The sequence below is a fragment of the Triticum urartu genome, chromosome 2 (assembly GCF_003073215.2).
Source record: "Triticum urartu cultivar G1812 chromosome 2, Tu2.1, whole genome shotgun sequence".
In the NCBI taxonomy this organism is placed as follows: domain Eukaryota; kingdom Viridiplantae; phylum Streptophyta; class Magnoliopsida; order Poales; family Poaceae; genus Triticum; species Triticum urartu.
Genome location: NC_053023.1, coordinates 51176410 through 51196720, shown reverse-complemented (window position 1 = coordinate 51196720; position 20311 = coordinate 51176410).

Sequence of the window (20311 nt, the reverse complement as noted above, 5' to 3'; positions counted from 1 at the left end):
CTTCACAACACAAAACTCAATAGAAAACTCGTAAGCTCCGTTAGTATAAGAAAGCAAATCACCACTTAGGTACTGTCAAGACAAGATTCATAATTTTTATCACATAATGCCTATTGTACCATATTATTTCTACAATTTATATTAAGTAATATAAGCCATAGAAACTAGAAAACAAGCAAACTATGCATCGAAAACAGAATCTTTCAAAAACAGAATAGTCTGTAGTAATCTGTAACTCTCGAATACTTCTATAACTCCAAAAATCCTGATAAATTTGGAAGTCCTAGGAAAATTGTTTATTAACCCTCTGCAAAAAGAATCAGTATTTTATCGCGCTCCTGTTAAAAATGAAAACTAATCTCCTGGGCACAAAATTTTCTATTTTTCAGCAAGATCAAATCAACTATCACCGTAAGCCATCCCAAAGGTTCTACTTGGCACTTTATTGAAACAAAAGCTATAAAACATGATTACTACAGTAGCTTAATCATGTGGACACACAAAAACAGTAGGGTAAATATTGGGTTGTCTCCCAACAAGCGCTTTTATTTAATGCCTTTCTAGCTAGGCATGATTATTTCAATGATGCTCACATAAAAGATAAGATTTGAAATATAAAGAGAGCATCATGAGGAATATAACTAGAACATTTAAGCCTAAACCACTTCCTATGCATGGGGATTTGTGAGCAAACAACTTATGGGAATAAGAATCAACTAGCATAGGAAAGCAAAACAAGCATAACTTCAAGATTTTAAGCACATAGAGAGGAAACTTGATATTATTGCAATTCCTAAAAGCATATATTCCTCCCTCATAATAGTTTTCAGTAGAAGCATGAATGACTTCAACAATATAAACATCACATAAAGCATTCTTTTCATGATCTACAAGCATAAAAAATTTACTACTCTCCACATAAGAAAAATTCTTCTCATTCATAATAGTGGGAGCAAACTCAACAAAATAACTATCATGGGATTGAAAATTGAAATCAAGATGAAAAGTTTCATTGTTATCATTATTCTCTATAGCATATGTGTCATCACAATAATCATAATAGATAGTAGGGATGCTTTCATCATAATAAATTTGCTCATCAAAACTTGGGGGACAAAAAATATCATCTTCATCAAACATAGCATCCCCAAGCTTGTGGCTTTGCATATCATTAGCATCATGGGTATTCAAAGAATTCATACTAGCAACATTACAATCATGCTCATCATCCAAAGATTTAGTGCCAAACATTTTCATGCATTCTTCTTCTAACACTTTGGCACAGTTATCGGAATCCTTATTTTCACGAAAGATATTAAAAAGATGAAGCTTATGAGGCAACCTCAATTCCATTTTTTGTAGTTTTCTTTTATAGACTAAACTAGTGATAAAACAAGAAACAAAAAGATTCGATTGCAAGATCTAAAGATATACCATCAAGCGCTAACCTCCCCGGCAACGGCGCCAGAAAAGAGCTTGATGTCTACTACACAACCTTCTTCTTGTAGACGTTGTTGGGCCTCCAAGTGTAGAGGTTTGTAGGACAGTAGAAAATTTCCCTCAAGTGGATGACCTAAGGTTTATCAATCCGTGGGAGGCTTAGGATGAACATGGTCTCTCTCAAACAACCCTGCAACCAAATATTAAAGAGTCTCTTGTGTCCCCAACACACCCAATACAATGGTAAATTGTATAGGTGCACTAGTTCAGCGAAGAGATGGTGATACAAGTGCAATATGGATGATAGATATAGGCTTTTGTAATCTGAAAATATAAAAACAGCAAGGTAACTAATGATAAAAGTGAGCGAAAATGGTATTGCAATGCATTGAAACAAGGCCTAGGGTTCATACTTTCACTAGTGCAACTTCTCTCAACAATAATAACATAATTGGCTCATATAACTATCCCTCAACATGCAACAAAGAGTCACTCCAAAGTCACTAATAGTGGAGAACAAACGAAGAGATCATTGTAGGGTACGAAACCACCTCAAAGTTATCCTTTCTAATCGATCTATTCAAGAGTCTGTAGTAAAATAACACGAAGCTATTCTTTCCGTTCAATCTATGGTAGAGTTCGTACTAGAATAACACCTTAAGACACAAATCAACCAAAACTCTAATGTCACCTAGATACTCCAATGTCACCTCAAGTATCCATGGGTATGATTATATGGTATGCATCACACAATCTCAGATTCATTTATTCAACCAACATAAAGAACTTCAAAGAGTGCCCCAAAGTTTCTACCGGAGAGTCAAGACGAAAACGTGTGCCAACCCCTATGCATAAGTTCACAAGGTCACGGAACTCACAAGTTGATCACCAAAACATACATCAAGTGGATCACGTGAATATCACAATGTCACCACAGATAAGCACATGCAAGACATACATCAAGTGTTCTCAAATTCTATAAGACTCAATCCGATAAGATAACTTCAAAGGGAAAACTCAATCCGTTACAAGAGAGTAGAGAGGGAGAAACATCATAAGATCCAACTATAATAGCAAAGCTCACGATACATCAAGACCGTACCAAATCAAGAACAAGAGAGAGAGAGAGATCAAACACATAGCTACTGGTACAGACCCTCAGCTCCGAGGGTGAACTACTCCCTCCTCATCATGGAGAGCGCCGGGATGATGAAGATGGCCACCGGTGATGGATCCCCCCTCTGGCAGGGTGCCAGAACAGCATACCGATTGGTTTTTGGTGGCTACATAGGCTTGCGGTGGCGGAACTCCCGATCTAGGTTATTTTATGGAAGTTTGGGGATATATAAGAGGTGTTGGCGTCGGGAACAAGTCAGGGGGGTCCACGAGGCAGCCACGAGGTAGGGTGCGCGCCCAGGGGGGTAGGGCGTGCCCCCCACCCTCGTGGTGGCCTCGGGACTCTTCTGGTCCATCTCCGATGCTTTGTGGGCTTCTTCTAGTCCAAAAATGATCTCCGTGAATTTTCATGTCAATTGGACTCCGTTTGATATTGAATCTATCCTAGAGTTCATACTAGAATAACACCTTAAGACACAAATCAACCAAAACCCTAATGTCACCTACATACTCCAATGTCACCTCAAGTATCCGTGGGTATGAATATACGGTATGCATCACACAATCTCAGATTCATCTATTCAACCAACACAAAGAACTTCATAGAGTGCCCCAAAGTTTCTACCAGAGAGGCAAGACGAAAACGTGTACCAACCCCTATGCATAAGTTCACAAGGTCACGGAACTCGCAAATTGATCACCAAAACATACATCAAGTGGATCACGTGAATATCCCAATGTCACCACAGATAAGCACATGCAAGACATACATCAAGTGTTCTCAAATGCTTAAAGACTCAACCCGGTAAGATAACTTCAAACATAAAACTCAATCCATTACAAGAGAGTAGAGGGGGAGAAACATCATAAGATCCAACTATAATAGCAAAGCTCGCGATACATCAAGATCGTGCCAAATCAAGAACAAGAGAGAGAGAGATCAAACACATAGCTACTGGTACATACCCTCAGCCCCGAGGGTGAACTACCCCCTCCTCGTCATGGAGAGCGTCGAGATGATGAATATGGCCACCGGTGATGGATCCCCCCTCCAGCAGGGTGCCGAAACGTGTCCCGATTGGTTTTTTGGTGGCTATAGAGGCTTGCGGCGGCGGAACTCCCGATCTAGGTTATTTTCTGGAAGTTTGGGGATATATAAGAGGCGTTGGCATCGGGAACAAGTCAGGTGGGGTCCATGAGGCGGTCATGAGGTAGGGGGCGTGCCCAGGGGGGTAGGGCGCGCCCCCACCCTCGTGGTGGCCTCAGGACTCTTCTAGTCCATCTCCGATGCTCCGTGGGCTTCTTCTGGTCCAAAAATGATCTCCGTAAATTTTCATGTCAATTGGACTCCGTTTGATATTCCTTTTCTATGATACTCAAAAACAAGGAAAAACAGAAACTGGCACTCGGCACTAGGTTAATAGGTTAGTCCCAAAAATCATATAAAATAGCATATAAATGCATATAAAACATCCTAGATGGATAATATAATAGCATGGAACAATAAAAAATTATAGATACATTGGAGACGTATCAACCTACGAGGTTCAGTAGTAACTTGATCAGAAGTTTCATGATCATCATTAGCTTCCTCACTAATTGGGGTAGGAATCACTGGAACTGGTTTCTGTGATGAACTACTTTCCAATAAGGGAGAAGGTACAGTTACCTTATCAAGTTCTACTTTCCTCCCACTCACTTCTTTCAAGAGAAACTCCTTCTCTAGAAAGGATCCATTCTTAGCAACAAATAAATTGCCTTTGGATCTATGATAGAAGGTGTACCCAAAAGTCTCCTTTGGGTAGCCTATGAAGACACATTTCTCCGATTTGGGTTCAAGCTTATCAGGTTGAAGCTTTTTCACATAAGCATCACAGCCCCAAACTTTAAGAAACGATAACTTGGGTTTCTTGCCAAACCACAGTTCATATGGTGTCGTCTCAATGGATTTCGATGGTGCCCTATTTAACGTGAATGCAGTCGTCTCTATAGCATAACCCCAAAACAATAGCGGTAAATTAGTAAGAGACATCACAGATCGCACCATATCTAATAAAGTGCGGTTAAGATGTTCAGACACACCTTTAAGCTGTGGTGTCCCAGGTGGCGTGAGTTGCGAAACTATTCCGCATTGTTTTAAATGAAGACCAAACTCATAACTCAAATATTCACCTCCATGAGCAGATCGTAGAAACTTAATTTTCTTGTTACGATGATTTTCCACTTCACTCTGAAATTCTTTGAACTTTTCAAATGTTCCAGACTTATGTTTCATCAAGTAGATATACCCATATCTGCTCAAATCATCTGTGAAGGTCAGAAAATAACGATACCCGCCACGAGCATCAACACTCATCGGACCGCATACATCAGTATGTATTATTTCCAATAAGTCTGTTGCTCATTCCATTGTTCCGGAGAACGGAGTCTTAGTCATCTTGCCCATGAGGCATGGTTCGCAAGCATCAAGTGATTCATAATCAAGTGATTCCAAAATCCCATCAGCATGGAGTTTCTTCATGCGCTTTACACCAATATGATCTAAACGGTAGTGCCACAAATAAGTTAGACTATCATTATTAAACTTATATCTTTTGGCTTCAATACTATGAATATGTGTATCACTCTAAAGGTTTCAGTCGATGCTTTATACGATCGGGAGAGTCTCCGCCCCCTCCCCCTCGCTCCTGCTCCGTGCGCCTGACCCAGCCCACCACCAGCCTCACCGCCGTCGAATCCCCGGCGGTAGCCCTCCCAAAGCCCCTCCCTTCCCACTCCGGCACGCCCCTCCCATGGCCTCTTCCAGCCCCCACTCCGGCAACCGCCGCGCGGCCCACTGGATGGACTCAGACAACGACAGCTCAGCTCACGCTCCTACCGCGACGTGGTTGCTCACGCCTCCCCCGCTCCAAGCCCCGCTACCTCCGACGCTGTTGCCTCCGCCCCCGCCGGGCGGACCGCTGCCACTGCAGCCTCGCGGATCCTGGCCGCCGCCCGCCTTGGCCCCCGCTCGAAGGTCCACGACGTGGGCGGCCGCGAGCCTGCTGTGGACCAGGACGGCTTCCGGCAGCCTCGGTGCAAGAACCGGTGCCGCCACCCTCGTCCGGCCCTAGCGCCGTCCTCGTGGCGCACCCCCTCGCCTGAGACTATCGCAGGCTTGTGCTTCCGGTGCCTCGACCCCGGGCACGCCGTCCGCGACTGCACCAACGACATCCGTTGCCGCCGATGTCTCGTCTCCGGCCACGACTCCAGGCAGTGCGACTGGCGCTGCCCCACCGCCCACGGCGCCCGGCCGCCACCCCCTCGCACCGCTTCGCCGCCTGGTGCGCGCGCGCCGGCGCCCGCGCGTGCGCCTGCGCTGCATACTCGCTCCGCGGCTCCCCCCGTCGCTGTTCCACCACCGGCGCGCCCTGCGGCGCCCATCCCCGCGCTCGAGCTCGCGCCCCCAGCCCGGACCGCGTCATCATCTCCCACACGGTCGAGATGGAAGAGGCTGAGGCGGTCTTGCGCCGCGCCATGGTGGCCTCCATCACGGGGACAAGGCCGTCTGTGACCGCGTGCGAAGTCGAGGAGACCCTCTACTCCACCTTTGAGCTGCTGCCCGGCGACTTCTCCGTCCACATCCACCACCCTGAAGACTTTCTTATCGTCTTCACCACCTCGCAGACTATGGACCGCCTCGCCGGCGACCACTTCCTGCGCACCTTGGCCTTCTCGCTTTCGATGCGCCCCTGGAGCAAGCTCGCCCACGCCGGCTACGGCACGTTCGAGTACCGCGTCGAGCTAGAGCTCCGCGGCATTCCGGCCCAAGCCTGGCACCTCTCCACGGCGGAGCACCTCCTCGGGGCTAGCTGCTGGATCGAGCGGCTGCACCCAGACACGAGATCGCGCGTGGACCTTGCCACCTTCCGTCTCTCTGCGCGAACCCGCGACCCTGCGCGCATCCATCGCCAGGCCATTCTGGAGATCATCGAGCAAATCCCCTCTCGCCTATCCTCCTCGCCGCCGATGGTCCGAACCCTAACCTACCCCGTCGCCATCCAGCTGATGCGCGCCACGGTGGACCGATCGGGCGCTGACGCCGCAGGGCCGGAGGAGGGCCACGGTGACGACGGTGTTGACGGCGACCATGCGGGCAGCGCCGACGCCAATGGTAGAGGCAATGCCGGCCACGGCCGGCGCGGCCAACACGCGCGCAAGAGGCGCCGCACCACGGCTGCGGCCGGCGGCGCCGCCCCCGGCATGGCCATGGCCCCTGCCGACCAGTCGGATGGCATGGCCTTGGAGGCCACCGGCTGGACCGCTGCCGCCCGCATGGCTCGCACGGACGGTGTGGCTACCTCGCCGGACTGGCCCAACGGTCTCTGTCGTGGCCCTGCATCGCCGCCGTCCGAAAGAACCATGGTCCCCTGGCGTGATCACGGTGGGGCCAGTCGTTCTCGTCGCCACCCCAAAAGGGAAAAGCACAGAAACAGGCGCAGGACGAAAGACAAAGTGGAGCCTGCCAAAGCTGTTGTCCAGGCGTCACCAGACCAGACCGACCCAGGCCAGCGTGTTGTGGACAGCACGGCCGTGCCAGTTGGCGACTTGCTAGCGGTGCAGCAGCTGCGTGAGCCCTCTGAGCGCCTGTGCCCATCATCCCCTAGCGGACGGCTGGTCGCGCATGCCGGGGCCATCCTGTCCTCACCCAGCCAGCTCTTGTCTCGGGATCCGGTGGCCTACTTGGCCCCCTCCCCGCCCTCTGCCTGCATGGTGCCAGACTCGCAGCCTATGGGAAGTGAGGAGCTGGCCCATGACGATCCGCTATTGGCCCGCACATGTCAGTGTCAGCTCCTGGCGCACCCTTGGACGGACCCACGACCGAGTCAAATTCTGCATGCGCGCCATCTCCTGGCTTGCCACCGGACGGGGCGCTTCTGGCTCAGCGCTCGCTTGCGCCTCGGCGCGTGTTCGGGATGTGGCTCCCCACCACGACCGCAGCAACCCAGGGGAGGACCCCTCCCTAGAGTTGGGCCACCAACCCAACCCCGCGGCCCTAAACGCCCAGGCGACCCCCTACAGCGAGCCCAGCAGCAATGCCATCCAGCCTAGCGGCCCATTGCATGCATCGGACGACCCTGCACCTACCGCGACCCCGCCTCGACTAACTACGCAGCGCTTCGCCTTGCCTCCAATCACGCTGCGCCGCTCCCGGGCGCGAGGTGCATCTTGGACACTGGGCGAGTTCCTCTCCGCCGCCACCAAACACCTGAACACGATCCTTCCCGCGCCTGGGAAGCGGCATCGCCAGCAGCCACTTAACTTCTCTCCGCGCCGAGGCCGCTCGGCCTCGTCCGCATCCTGCCGGGCCACCGCACCGCCGACCGCGGAGCATCGTGCGCAAGTTCAGGTGCTGCGTACTCTTGGGATCCTCGGCCTCGACCAGAAGATTTCTTCTGCAGAGATGAAAGCATACGAAGACGTCTTTGCCACTCCGATCCCGATGGCTGTGCTCTCTGCCATTGCTGCACTAGTCAACCGCGAGCTGCCCGTCGACCCGGAGGCGTCGGCGCCTGCCTCGGCGACCTTGGCGGCTGAGGTTGCGGTGTAGCGTGGCGCTCCGCCTCCATTGTCGACCCAGTTTCCATGGATCACGACCTAAAAATTGTGATTTGGAACGTGCGCGGCCTTAACGCGTGCGCGCGACGCACCGCCATCCGATCTCTTATTGTCACTAGTGGCGCCTCCATTGTATGTTTGCAAGAGACTAAGATGACTTTGATCCGCTCGTCGGTTGTCCTTGAGGCGCTCGGATCCGAGTTCGACGAGTACGTGTACTTGCCGGCGGATGACACCCGCGACGGCATCCTGCTGGCGTGGAGAAGCCAGGTGGTAACCATCACTAACCCTGAGTTCACCACACACACGCTGTCGGCCCGGGTCACTCCCCCCTCAAGCCAGCACCCGCCTTGGTGGCTGTCCATCGTGTATGGGCCTCAACTGGATGACGAGAAGATCGAGTTCCTTCGTGAACTCCGCGACCTACGCGCCTCTTCCCCAAGGCCATGGATGCTTTGCGGTGACTTCAACCTGATCTACCGCGACGAAGATAAAAACAACAACAACTTGGACAGACGGATGATGAGGTGGTTCAGACACTTGCTCGATGACTTGGCGCTCAAGGAGGTCTACCTTAACGGGCGCCGTTACACATGGTCTAATGAGCGCTCCCCTCCGACCCTGGTCCACCTCGATAGGGTGCTATGCACGATGGATTAGGAGGAGCGCCATAGCAGCTGCCACCTTCGATGCCTCGCCTCGGTGGTCTCCGACCATAGCCCGCTGCTCCTGGATTGTTCTCCGCAACCACCGAGCCACCGACGATTCCACTTCAAGGACTTCTGGGTGCGCTTGGATGGGTTCCAGGACGTCGTCACGGAAGCCTGGCTTTCCATGGACGACGCCGACCCGTTCCGGCGGCTCGTGCGGCGCCTCCAAGCCACGGCTCGCAAGCTGACCAGCTGGAGCGCGCGCACGGTCGGCAACGTTCGGCACAAGATGGCCCTTTCTCGCGAGCTGCTGCTCCGGTTTGATAAGGCCCAGGAGGACAGGATGCTTTCTGCTCATGAGGAGTGGCTACGCAAGCAAATCAAGCGCTCCTACCTTGGACTAGCGTCTCTCAAGCGCACCATTGCGCGGCAGCGGGCGCGCATCGCAACCCTTAAGGACGGAGACGCTAACACCTCCTTCTTTCACCGGCAATGCTCTTATCGTCGCCAGAAGAATCGGGTACACAGCCTCGATGTTGGTGATCACACGCTGACCAACCATGCCGACATGGCCTCCGCCGCCATCGCGCACTTTGATGAGCTGTTGGGCACCGAGGTCGGCCATGACTGCACGCTGGACCTCTCGCAGCTGATCACCCCATCTCCGGACCTCCTCGAGCTGGACGCGCCCTTCGACGACGAGGAGATTTGGAACGTCGTGAAGCGGCTGCCAGCGCGCAAGGCACCAGGGCCCGACGGCTTCACGGCCGAGTTCCTACGCGCTTGCTGGCCCACGGTCAAGGCTGACTTCGCCGCCGTCTTCCAGCAACTCTACGACATGTGGGGGCGCGGGTTCGCACGTCTGAACCAGGCCCTGCTCTCCCTGCTCCCCGAGCGCGCCCACGCGAGCTGCCTGCGGGACTATCGGCCGATCAGCCTCATCCACCTGGTTGCAAAAGTCTTCGCCAAGGTGCTATCGCTCCGCCTCGTGCCGAGACTCGACGCCCTCGTCAGCAACAACCAGAACGCCTTCATCCCTGGGCGCAGCCTCCATGACAATTTCGTCCTAGTGCGCCAATCTGCTCGTCTTCTGCACCAGCTGGGAGCACCGCGCATAATGCTGAAGCTTGATCTCGCGAGGGCGTTCGACTCGATATCCTGGCCTTTCCTCTTCGAGGTGCTGAAACAATATGGCTTCGGGGATAGAATCCTTGAGTGGCTGGCGATCCTCTTGTCTTCTGCTAGCACCAAGGTGCTGCTCAATGGAAGCCCTGGCCCCCCAATTTGGCACCGCCAAGGCCTGCGCCAAGGAGACCCCATGTCGACGCAACTATTCGTCTTGGCTGTCGACACCCTTGGTCGTCTGTTCAAGCGCGCCACCGAGCTCGGGATCATACGCCGGCTGCACCCCTCCCAGCCGATCCCCCCATCTCGCTTTATGCGGATGATGTGGTCCTCTTCTATCACCCGTAGCCGGACGACATCGAGGCCGTGAATGCAATCCTGCAGCTTTTTGGCCGGGCATCCGGACTCCGCGTCAACTTCGCCAAGAGCACCGCCACGCTCATCCGCTGCGAAGATGACTCTGTACTGCCCGTCGTCGAGAGCTTGGGCTGCCCAATCGTCGAGCTCCCCATCACCTACCTCGGCATCCCGCTCACCATTCGATGCCCCACCACCGCGTAGTTGCTACCCCTCGTCGACAGAGTGGCGGGCAGACTGCCCACCTGGAAGGCTTGGCTCATGAACCGAGCAGGCCGTCTCGCGCTGGTGAAATCGGTGCTCAGCGCGATCCCGCTGCACCAGCTGCTTGTGTTGGCGCCCCCAAAGAGGATCCTCCGCATGCTTGAGCGTATCCAGCGTGGGTTCCTTTGGGCCGGGCGCGCCGAGGCCAAGGGAGGCCACTGCCACGTTAACTGGTGTCGTGTCACGCGCCCCAGGAGCCTCGGCGGGCTGGGCGTGCACGATCTGGAGCGCACCGACATGGCGCTCAGGACCCGTTGGCTCTAGTTCAGCAAAACTGACGGGCGCCGTGCTTGGGCTGGTCTCGACCTCCAGTTCTCTGCTGAGGAGCAGGCCTTCTTCTTCGCCAGCACCTACACGTCCATTGGGAATGGCCACAACACCAAATTTTGGGAGGACCGATGGATCAATGGACGCTCTGTTCGCGAAATTGCACCCCTGCTGCACGCGTGCATCCCAAAACGGCGAAGGAAGAATAGGACGGTCGCTGAGGGCCTGCAGGCCCATCTCCGGGCGCGCGACATCCATGGCATCCTGGGCGTTCATGAGATCGGCCAGTACTTGTTGCTTTGGCGACTCCTCGAGGGTATTGCCCTCTCCGCCGAGCCTGACAAGCTGATTTGGAAGTGGACTGAGGCCGACACCTACACTGCTAAATCCGCCTACCTCGTATCCTTCCACGGATCAATCGCCTGCGACCATTGGAAGCTCACTTGGAAGAGTTGGGCGCCGTCGAAAGTGAAGTTCTTTCTCTGGCTTGCCAGCCTTGACCGCTACTGGACGGCTGACCGCCTTGATCGACATGGGCTTCAGCACCACACGGCGTGCCCCTTGTGCGACCAGGCCCCGGAGACGATGCAGCACCTCCTGCTAGCCTGCCCCTTCTCGCGGCTGGTCTGGCACGAGACCCTTTCCTGGATGCGCATGACCTGCCGAGCGCCGGCCAATGACAGCTCCCTACTCGATTGGTGGCTCAACGCTAGGCAAGACACCTCCCAGCTGATGCGCAAGGGGCTTGCATCCGCGACGCTTCTGACATCCTGGATGATTTGGAAACACCGAAACGACTGCATCTTCGACCGCGTGCAACCGTCCGTTCATGCCTTAGTGAGTAGGATCAAGGCCGAAGCCGGGCTATGGGCCACTGCTGGCGCTGCCGGCCTTAGAGTCGTGCTGCCCACCTCATGGGATGTGCACTAGCATCTACTTTCTTTGTGAAACCGCCTCCTAGGAGGATTGTAATTACAAACTCTCTCTTTTCAATGGAATGAAACGCATGGGTCTCCTACGTTTTCTCGAAAAATATGTGTATCACTACTATCAGATTCAATAAAAAATAGACCACTCATCAACGGTCATGACCATGAAAGATATTACTCATATAAATAGAACAACCATTATTCTCCGATTTAAATGAATAACCGTCTCGCATCAAACAAGATCCAGATATAATATTCATGCTTAACGCTGGCACCAAATGACAATTATTCATGTCTAATACTAATCCCGAAGGTAGATGTAGAGGTAGCATGCCGACCGGGATCACATCGACTTTGGAACCATTTCCCACGCGCATTGTCACCTCGTCCTTAGCCAATCTTCGCTTAATTCATAGCCCTTCTACCTCTTGAGCACTGCGTTGGTTTTCCCTTGAAGAGGAAAGGGTGATGCAGCAAAGTAGTGTAAGTATTTCCCTCAGTTTTTGAGAACCAAGCAATTATGTCTTCTCAAAATAACATGACCAAAGAAAGTTATACCTACAAAATCATATAGTCTGGCTATGCTCTATCTTCACCACACAAAATATTTAAATCATGCACAACCCCGATGACAAGCCAAGCAATTTTTTCATACTTTTGATGTTCTCAATCTTCACGCAATATATGAGCGTGAGCCATGGATATAGCACTATGGTGGAATAGAATGGTGGTTCTGGAGAAGACAAAAAGGAGAAAATAGTCTCACATCAACCAGGCGTATCAGCGGGCTAAGGAGATGCTCATCAATAGATAGCAATGTGAGTGAGTAGGGATTGCCATGCAACAGATGCACTAGAGCTATAAGTATATGAAGGCTCAACAAAAGAAACTAAGTGGGTGTGCATCCAACTTGCTTGCTCACGAAGACCTAGGGCATTTTGAGGAAGCCCGTCATTGGAATATACAAGCCAAGTTCTATAATTTAAAATTCCCACTACTATATGAAAGTGATATCATAGGAGACTCTCTATATGAATAACATGGTGCTACTTTGAAGCACAAGTGTGGAAAAAGGATAGTAGCATTGTCCCTTCTCTCTTTTTCTCTCTTTTTTTGGGCCTTCTTCTTTTTTATGGCCTTTCTCTTTTTTTCTTTTTTTTTCGTCTGGAGTCTCATCCCGACTTTTGGGGGAATCATAGTCTCCATCATCCTTTCCTCACTTGGGACAATGCTCTAATAATGATGATCATCACACTTTATTTACTTTAAAACTCAAGAATCACAACTCAATACTTAGAACAAAATATGACTCTATGTGAATGCCTCCGACGGTGTACCGGGATGTGCAATGATTCATGAGTGACATGTATGTAGAATTATGAATGGTGGCTTTGCAACAAATACTATGTCAACTACATGATCATGCAAGCAATATGACAATGATGAAGCGTGTCATAATAACGGAATGGTGGAAAGTTGCATGGCAATATATCTCGAAATGGCTATGGAAATGCCATAATAGGTAGGTATGGTGGCTGTTTTGAGGAAGGTATATGGGTGGTTTATGGTACCGGCGAAAGTTGCGCGATACTAGAGAGGCTAGTAATGGTGGAAGGGTGAGAGTGCGTATAATCCATGGACTCAACATTAGTCATAAAGAACTCACATACTTATTGCAAAAATCTATTAGTTATCGAAACAAAGTATTACGCGCATGCTCCTAGGGGGATAGATTGGTAGGAAAAGACCACCGCTCGTCCCCGACCGCCACTCATAAGGAAGACAGTCAATAAATAAATCATGCTCCAACTTCATCACATAATGGTTCACCATACGTGCATGCTACGGGAATCACAAACTTCAACACAAGTATTTGTCAATTTCACAACTACTCAACTAGCATGACTCTAATATCACCATCTCCATATCTCAAAACAATTATCAAGTATCAAACTTCCCATAGTATTCAATGCACTTACATGAAAGTTTTTATTATTGCCATGTTGTTCTAAATGACTCTCAAAATAATATAAGTGAAGCATGAGAGAACAATAGTATCTATAAAACAAATCCACCACCCTGCTCTAAAAGATATAAGTGAAGCACTAGAGCAAAAACTATATAACTCAAAAGATATAAGTGAAGCACATAGAGTATTCTAATAAATTTCAATTCATGTGTGTCTCTCTCAAAAGGTGTGTACAACAAGGACAATTGTGGTAAACTAAAAAGCAAAGACTCAAATCATACAAGACGCTCCAAGCAAAAGACATATCATGTGGTGAATAAAAATATAGCTCCAAGTAAAGTTACCGATAGACGAAGACGAAAGAGGGGATGCCTTCCGGGGCATCCCTAAGCTTAGGATTTTTGGTGTCCTTGAATTTTACCTTGGGGTGCGATGGGAATCCCCAAGCTTAGGCTCTCGCCACTCTTTGTTCCATAATCCATCAAATCTTTACCCAAAACTTGAAAACTTCACAACACAAAACTCAAAATAGAAAATCTCGTGAGCTCCATTAGCGAAAGAAAACAAAATACCACTTCAAGGTACTGTAATAAAATAATTATTTATTTATATTGGTGTTAAACCTACTTTATTCCAACTTCTCTATGGTTTATAAACTCTTTTACTAGCCATAGATTCATCAAAATAAGCAAACAACACAAGAAAAACAGAATCTGTCAAAAACAGAACAGTCTGTAGTAATCTGTAGCTAACGCAAGTTCTGGAACCCCAAAAATTCTAAAATAAATTGATGGATGTGAGTAATTTATCTATTAATCATATGAAAAATAATTAACTAAATAGAACTTTCCAAATAAAAATGGCAGCAATTCTCGTGAGCGCTAAAGTTTCTATTTTTTACAGCGAGATCAAAAAGACTTTCCCCAAGTCTTCCCAACGGTTCTACTTGGCACAAACACTAATTAAACACAAAAAACACAACCAAAACATAGGATAGATAAATTATTCATTACTAAACAGGATCAAAAAGCAAGGAATAAAAATAAAATTGGGTTGCCTCCCAACAAGCGCTATCGTTTAACGCCCCTAGCTAGGCATAAAAGCGAAGATAGATCTAGGTATTGCCACCTTTGGTTTTAGGGAAGAAAATAGAAAACTTATTATCTATGGCATTAATATTTATATTTTGATAAATCACATGGTTGTTAATGGTAGAAGAAGTATTAAGCATTTTATGGAAATTTGCATCTAAGCTAGCTTTCATCTCTTTGATATAGTTGTTTTGGTAGGAGAGCAAAAGAGATGTGGATTCAACCCTCTCATTCATGGGGTGCCCAAATATGGTTTTCATGTTTACATAAGTATCTACGACATCCCCTTCAAGAAAACCTTCTTCAAAAATAGAATCTAGGACATGCTTAAACGAAGAAGGTAGGGCAACATAAAAGCTCTTTAAGTAAATTTCAATTTGGGGTACATAGCTGGCCCGGATCCTTAATAGTCTATCCCAAGCATCTTTCAAAGATTCATCGAGTAAATAACGAAAAATTTCGGAATCATCTTCGTCAAAATTATTAAGATTCTCATTGATAACTTCGGTAGGTCTTTCCATAGCATCATTTTTTATGAGTTTAGAAAGAATAGAAGGATTGTCAAAAGTACTAAAACTCGGGAGAGAACCCCCAACCCTTTTTGATTCCGACATGGCGAAAGAAAGGTGAGCGGAAAAGAGAGGGCGAATAAAATGGCAAGGGTGAAGTGGGGGAGAGGAAAATGAGAGGCAAATGGAAAATAATGCAATGCGAGGGATAAGAGTTTGTGATGGGTACTTGGTAATGGCGCTAGAAATGACTCGTTGTTGGAGTCAAATCTTGACTTGACTTGGCGCGAATCTCCCCGACAACGGCGCCAGAAATCCTTCTTGCTACCTCTTGAGCACTGCGTTGGTTTTCCTTGAAGAGGAAAGGGTGATGCAGCAAAGTAGCGTAAGTATTTCCCTCAGTTTTTGAGAACCAAGGTATCAATCCAGTAGGGGATCACGCTCGAGTCCCACGCACCTACACAAACAAATAAGAACCTTGTAACCAACGCGATAAAGGGGTTTTCAAGCCCTTCACGGTCACTTACGAGAGTGAGATATGATAGATATGATAAGATAATATTTTTGGTATTTTGATGATAAAGATGCAAAGTAAAATAAAAGGCAAAAAAATAACTAAGTATTGGAAGATTAATATGATGTAAGATAGACCCGGGGGCCATAGGTTTCACTAGTGGCTTCTCTCAAGAGCATAAGTATTACGGTGGGTAAACGAATTACTGTCTTGCAATTGATAGAATTGAGCATAGTTATGAGAATATCTAGGTATGATCATGTATATAGGCATCACGTCTGAGACAAGTAGACCGAAACGATTCTGCATCTACTACTATTACTCCACACATCGACCGCTATCCAGCATGCATCTAGAGTATTGAGTTCAAAAGAACAGAGTAATGCTTTAAGGAAGATGACATGATGTAGAGGGATAAACTCATGCAATATGATATAAACCCCATCTTTTTATCCTCGATGGCAACAATACAATACGTGTCGGTTCCCTTTCTGTCACTGGGATCGAGCACCGCAAGATTGAACCCAAAGCTAAGCACTTCTCCCATTGCAAGAAAGATCAATCTAGTAGGCCAAACCAAACTGATAATTCGAAGAGACTTGCAAAGATAAACCAATCATACATAAAAGAATTTAGAGGAGAATCAAATATTGTTCATAGATAAATCTGGATCATAAACCCACAATTCATCGGATCTCGACAAACACACCGCAAAATAAGATTACATCGAATAGATCTCCAAGGGAATCGAGGAGAACTTTGTATTGAGATCCAAAGAGGGAGAAGAAGCCATCAAGCGAATAACTACGGACCCGTATGTCTGAAATAAACTACTCACACATCATCGGAGAGGCCATGGAGTTGATGTAGAGGCCCTCCGTGATCAATGCCCCCTCCGGCGGAGCTCCGGAAAAGGCGCCGAGATGGGATCTCTCGAGTACAGAAGGTTGCGGCGGTGGAATTAGGTTTTCGTGGTGCTCCTGGATGTGTGGGGGTACGTGGATATATATAGGAGGAAGAAGTACGCCGGTGGAGCAATGGAGGGCCCACGAGGGTGGAGGGCGCGCCCAGGGGGGTAGGCGCGCCCCCCTGCCTCGTGCCTTCCTCCCTTGTTTCTTGACGGCCACTCCAAGTCTCCTAGATCACCTTTGTTGAGAAAATCACGTTCCCAAAGGTTTCATTCTGTTTGGACTCCGTTTCATATTCCTTTTCTTCGAAACCTTGAAATGGGCAAAAAAAAACAACAATTTGGGCTGGGCCTCCGGTTAGTAGGTTACTCCCAAAAATGATATAAAAGTGTAAAATAAAGCCCATTAACATCCAAAATAGATAATATAATAGCATGGAGCAATAAAAAATTATAGATACGTTGGAGACGTATCAAGCCCCTGTTTCGAGTTGAAAATATTAGCAACAGAACCAGTATCAAATACCCAGGTGCTACTGCGATCATTAGTAAGGTACAAATCAATAACATGTATATCAAATATACCTTTCACTTTGCCATCCTTCTTATCCGCCAAATACTTGGGGCAATTCCGCTTCCAGTGACCAGTCCCTTTGAAGTAGAAGCACTCAGTTTCAGGCTTAGGTCCAGACTTGGGCTTCTTTGCTTGAGCAGTAACTTGTTTTTCGTTCTTCTTGAAGTTCCCCTTCTTCCCTTTGCCCTTTTTCTTGAAACTAGTGGTCTTGTTGACCATCAACACTTGATGCTCCTTCTTGATTTCTACCTCCATAACTTTCAGCATTGCGAAGAGCTCGGGAATTGTCTTATCCATCCCTTGCATATTATAGTTCATCACAAAGCTTTTGTAGCTTGGTGGCAGTGATTGAAGAACTCTATCAATGACACTATCATCAGGAAGTTTAACTCCCAGTTGAGTCAAGTGGTTGTGGTACCCAGACATTCTGAGTATATGTTCACTGACTGAACTATTCTCCTCCATCTTGCAGCTATAGAACTTATTGGAGACTTCATATCTCTCAATTCGGGCATTTGCTTGAAATATTAACTTCAACTCCTGGAACATCTCATATGCTCCATGATGTTCAAAACATCATTGAAGTCCCGATTCTAAGCCATAAAGCATGGCACACTGAACTATCGAGTAGTCATCAGCTTTGCTCTGCTAGACGTTCATAACATCTGGTGTTGCTCCTGCAGTGGGCTTTGCACCTAGCGGTGCTTCTAGGACGTAATTCTTCTATGCAGCAATGAGGATAATCCTCAAGTTATGGACCCAGTCCGTGTAGTTGCTACCATCATCTTTCAACTTAGCTTTCTCTAGGAACGCATTAAAATTCAACAGAACAACAACACGGGCCATTTATCTACAACAACATAGACATGCAAAATACTATAAGGTACTAAGTTCATGATAAATTAAAGTTCAATTAATCATATTACTTAAGAACTCCCACTTAGATAGACATCCCTCGAGTCATCTAAATGATCACGTCATCCATATCAACTAAACCATGTCTGATCATCAGGTGAGATGGAGAAGTTTTCAATGGTGAACATCAATATGTTGATCATATCTACTATATGATTCACGCTCGACCTTTCGGTCTCAGTGTTCCGAGGCCATATCTGCATATGCTAGGCTCGCCAAGTTTAACCTGAGTATTCTGCTTGTGCAAAACAATCTTGCACCCGCTGTATGTGAACGTAGAGCTTATCACACCCGATCATCACGTGGTTTCTCGGCACGACGAACTGTAGCAACGGTGCATACTCAGGGAGAACAGTTATACCTTGAAATTTAGTGAGATATCATCTTATACTGCTACCGCCGTACTAAGCAAAATAAGATGCATAAAAGATAAACATCACATGCAATCACTATAAGTGATATGATATGGCCATCATCATCTTGTGCCTTTGATCTCCATCTCCAAAGCACCGTCATGATCACCATCGTCACCGGCTTGACACCTTGATCTCCAACATAGCATCGTTGTTGTCTCGCCAACTATTGTTTCCACGACTATCGATACCGCTTAGTGATAAAGTAAAGCAATTAAATGGCGATTGCATTTCATACAATAAACCGACAACCATATGGCTCCTGCCAGTTGCTGATAACTGTGTTACAAAACATGATCATCTCATACAATAATTTATATGATAATGTCTTGACCATATCACATCACAACATGCCCTGCAAAAACAAGTTAGACGTCCTCTACTTTGTTGTTGGAAGTTTTACGTGGCTACTATGGGCTTAGCAAGTACCGTTCTTACCTAGGCATCAAAAACCACAATGATTTTTAGTCAAGTGTGTCATTTTAACCTTCAACAAGGACCGGGCGTAGTCACACTCGATTCAACTAAAGTTGGAGAAACAGGCACCCACTAGCCACCTGTGTGCGAAGCACGTCGGTAGAACTAGTCTCATGAACGCGTTCATGTAATGTCGGTCTGGGCCGCTTCATCCAACAATAGCACCGAATCAAAGTATGACATGCTGGTAAGCAATATGACTATTATCGCCCATAATTGTTTGTGTTCTACTCGTGCATGTAACATCTACACATAGACCTGGCTCGGATGCCACTGTTGGGGAACGCAGTATTTCAAAAAAATTCCTACGATCACGCAAGATCTATCTAGAAGATGCATAGCAATGAGAGGGGAGAGTGTGTCTACATACCCTCGTAGACCGAAAGCGGGAGCGTTAAGTAACGCGGTTGATGTAGTTGAACGTCTTCGTGATCCAACCGATCAAGTACTGAATGCACGGCACCTCCGCAATCTGCACACGTTCAGCTTGGTGACGTCCCTCGTACTCTTGATCCAGCTGAGGCTGAGGGAGAGTTTTGTCAGCACGACGGCATGGTGACGGTGATGATGAAGTTACCGGCCCAGGGCTTCGCCTAAGCACTGCAACGATATGACCGAGGTGTGTTTCGGTGGAGGGGGCACCGCACACGGCTAAGAGAAACTTTGGTGTGTCTTTGGGGTGCCCCCTGTCGGTGTCAAAACCGGCGGATCTCGGGTAGGGGGTCCCGAACTGTGCGTCTAGGCCGGATGGTAATAGGAGGCAAGGGACACGAAGTTTTACCCAGGTTCGGGTCCTCTTGATGGAGGTAAAACCCTACGTCCTGCTTGATTAATATTGATGATATGGGTAGTACAAGAGTAGATCTACCACGAGATCGGAGAGGCTAAACCCTAGAAGCTAGCCTATGGTATGATTGTTGTTTTGTATGTTGTCCTACGGACTAAAACCCTCCGGTTTATATAGACACCGGAGAGGGCTAGGGTTACACAAAGTCGGTTACAATGGTAGGAGATCTACATATCCGTATCGCCAAGCTTGCCTTCCACGCCAAGGAAAGTCCCTTCCGGACATGGGATGAAGTCTTCAATCTTGTATATTCATAGTCCAGGAGTCCGGCTGAAGGTATAGTCCGGCCATCCGGACACCCCCTAATCCAGGACTCCCTCAGTAGCCCCTGAACCAGGCTTCAATGACG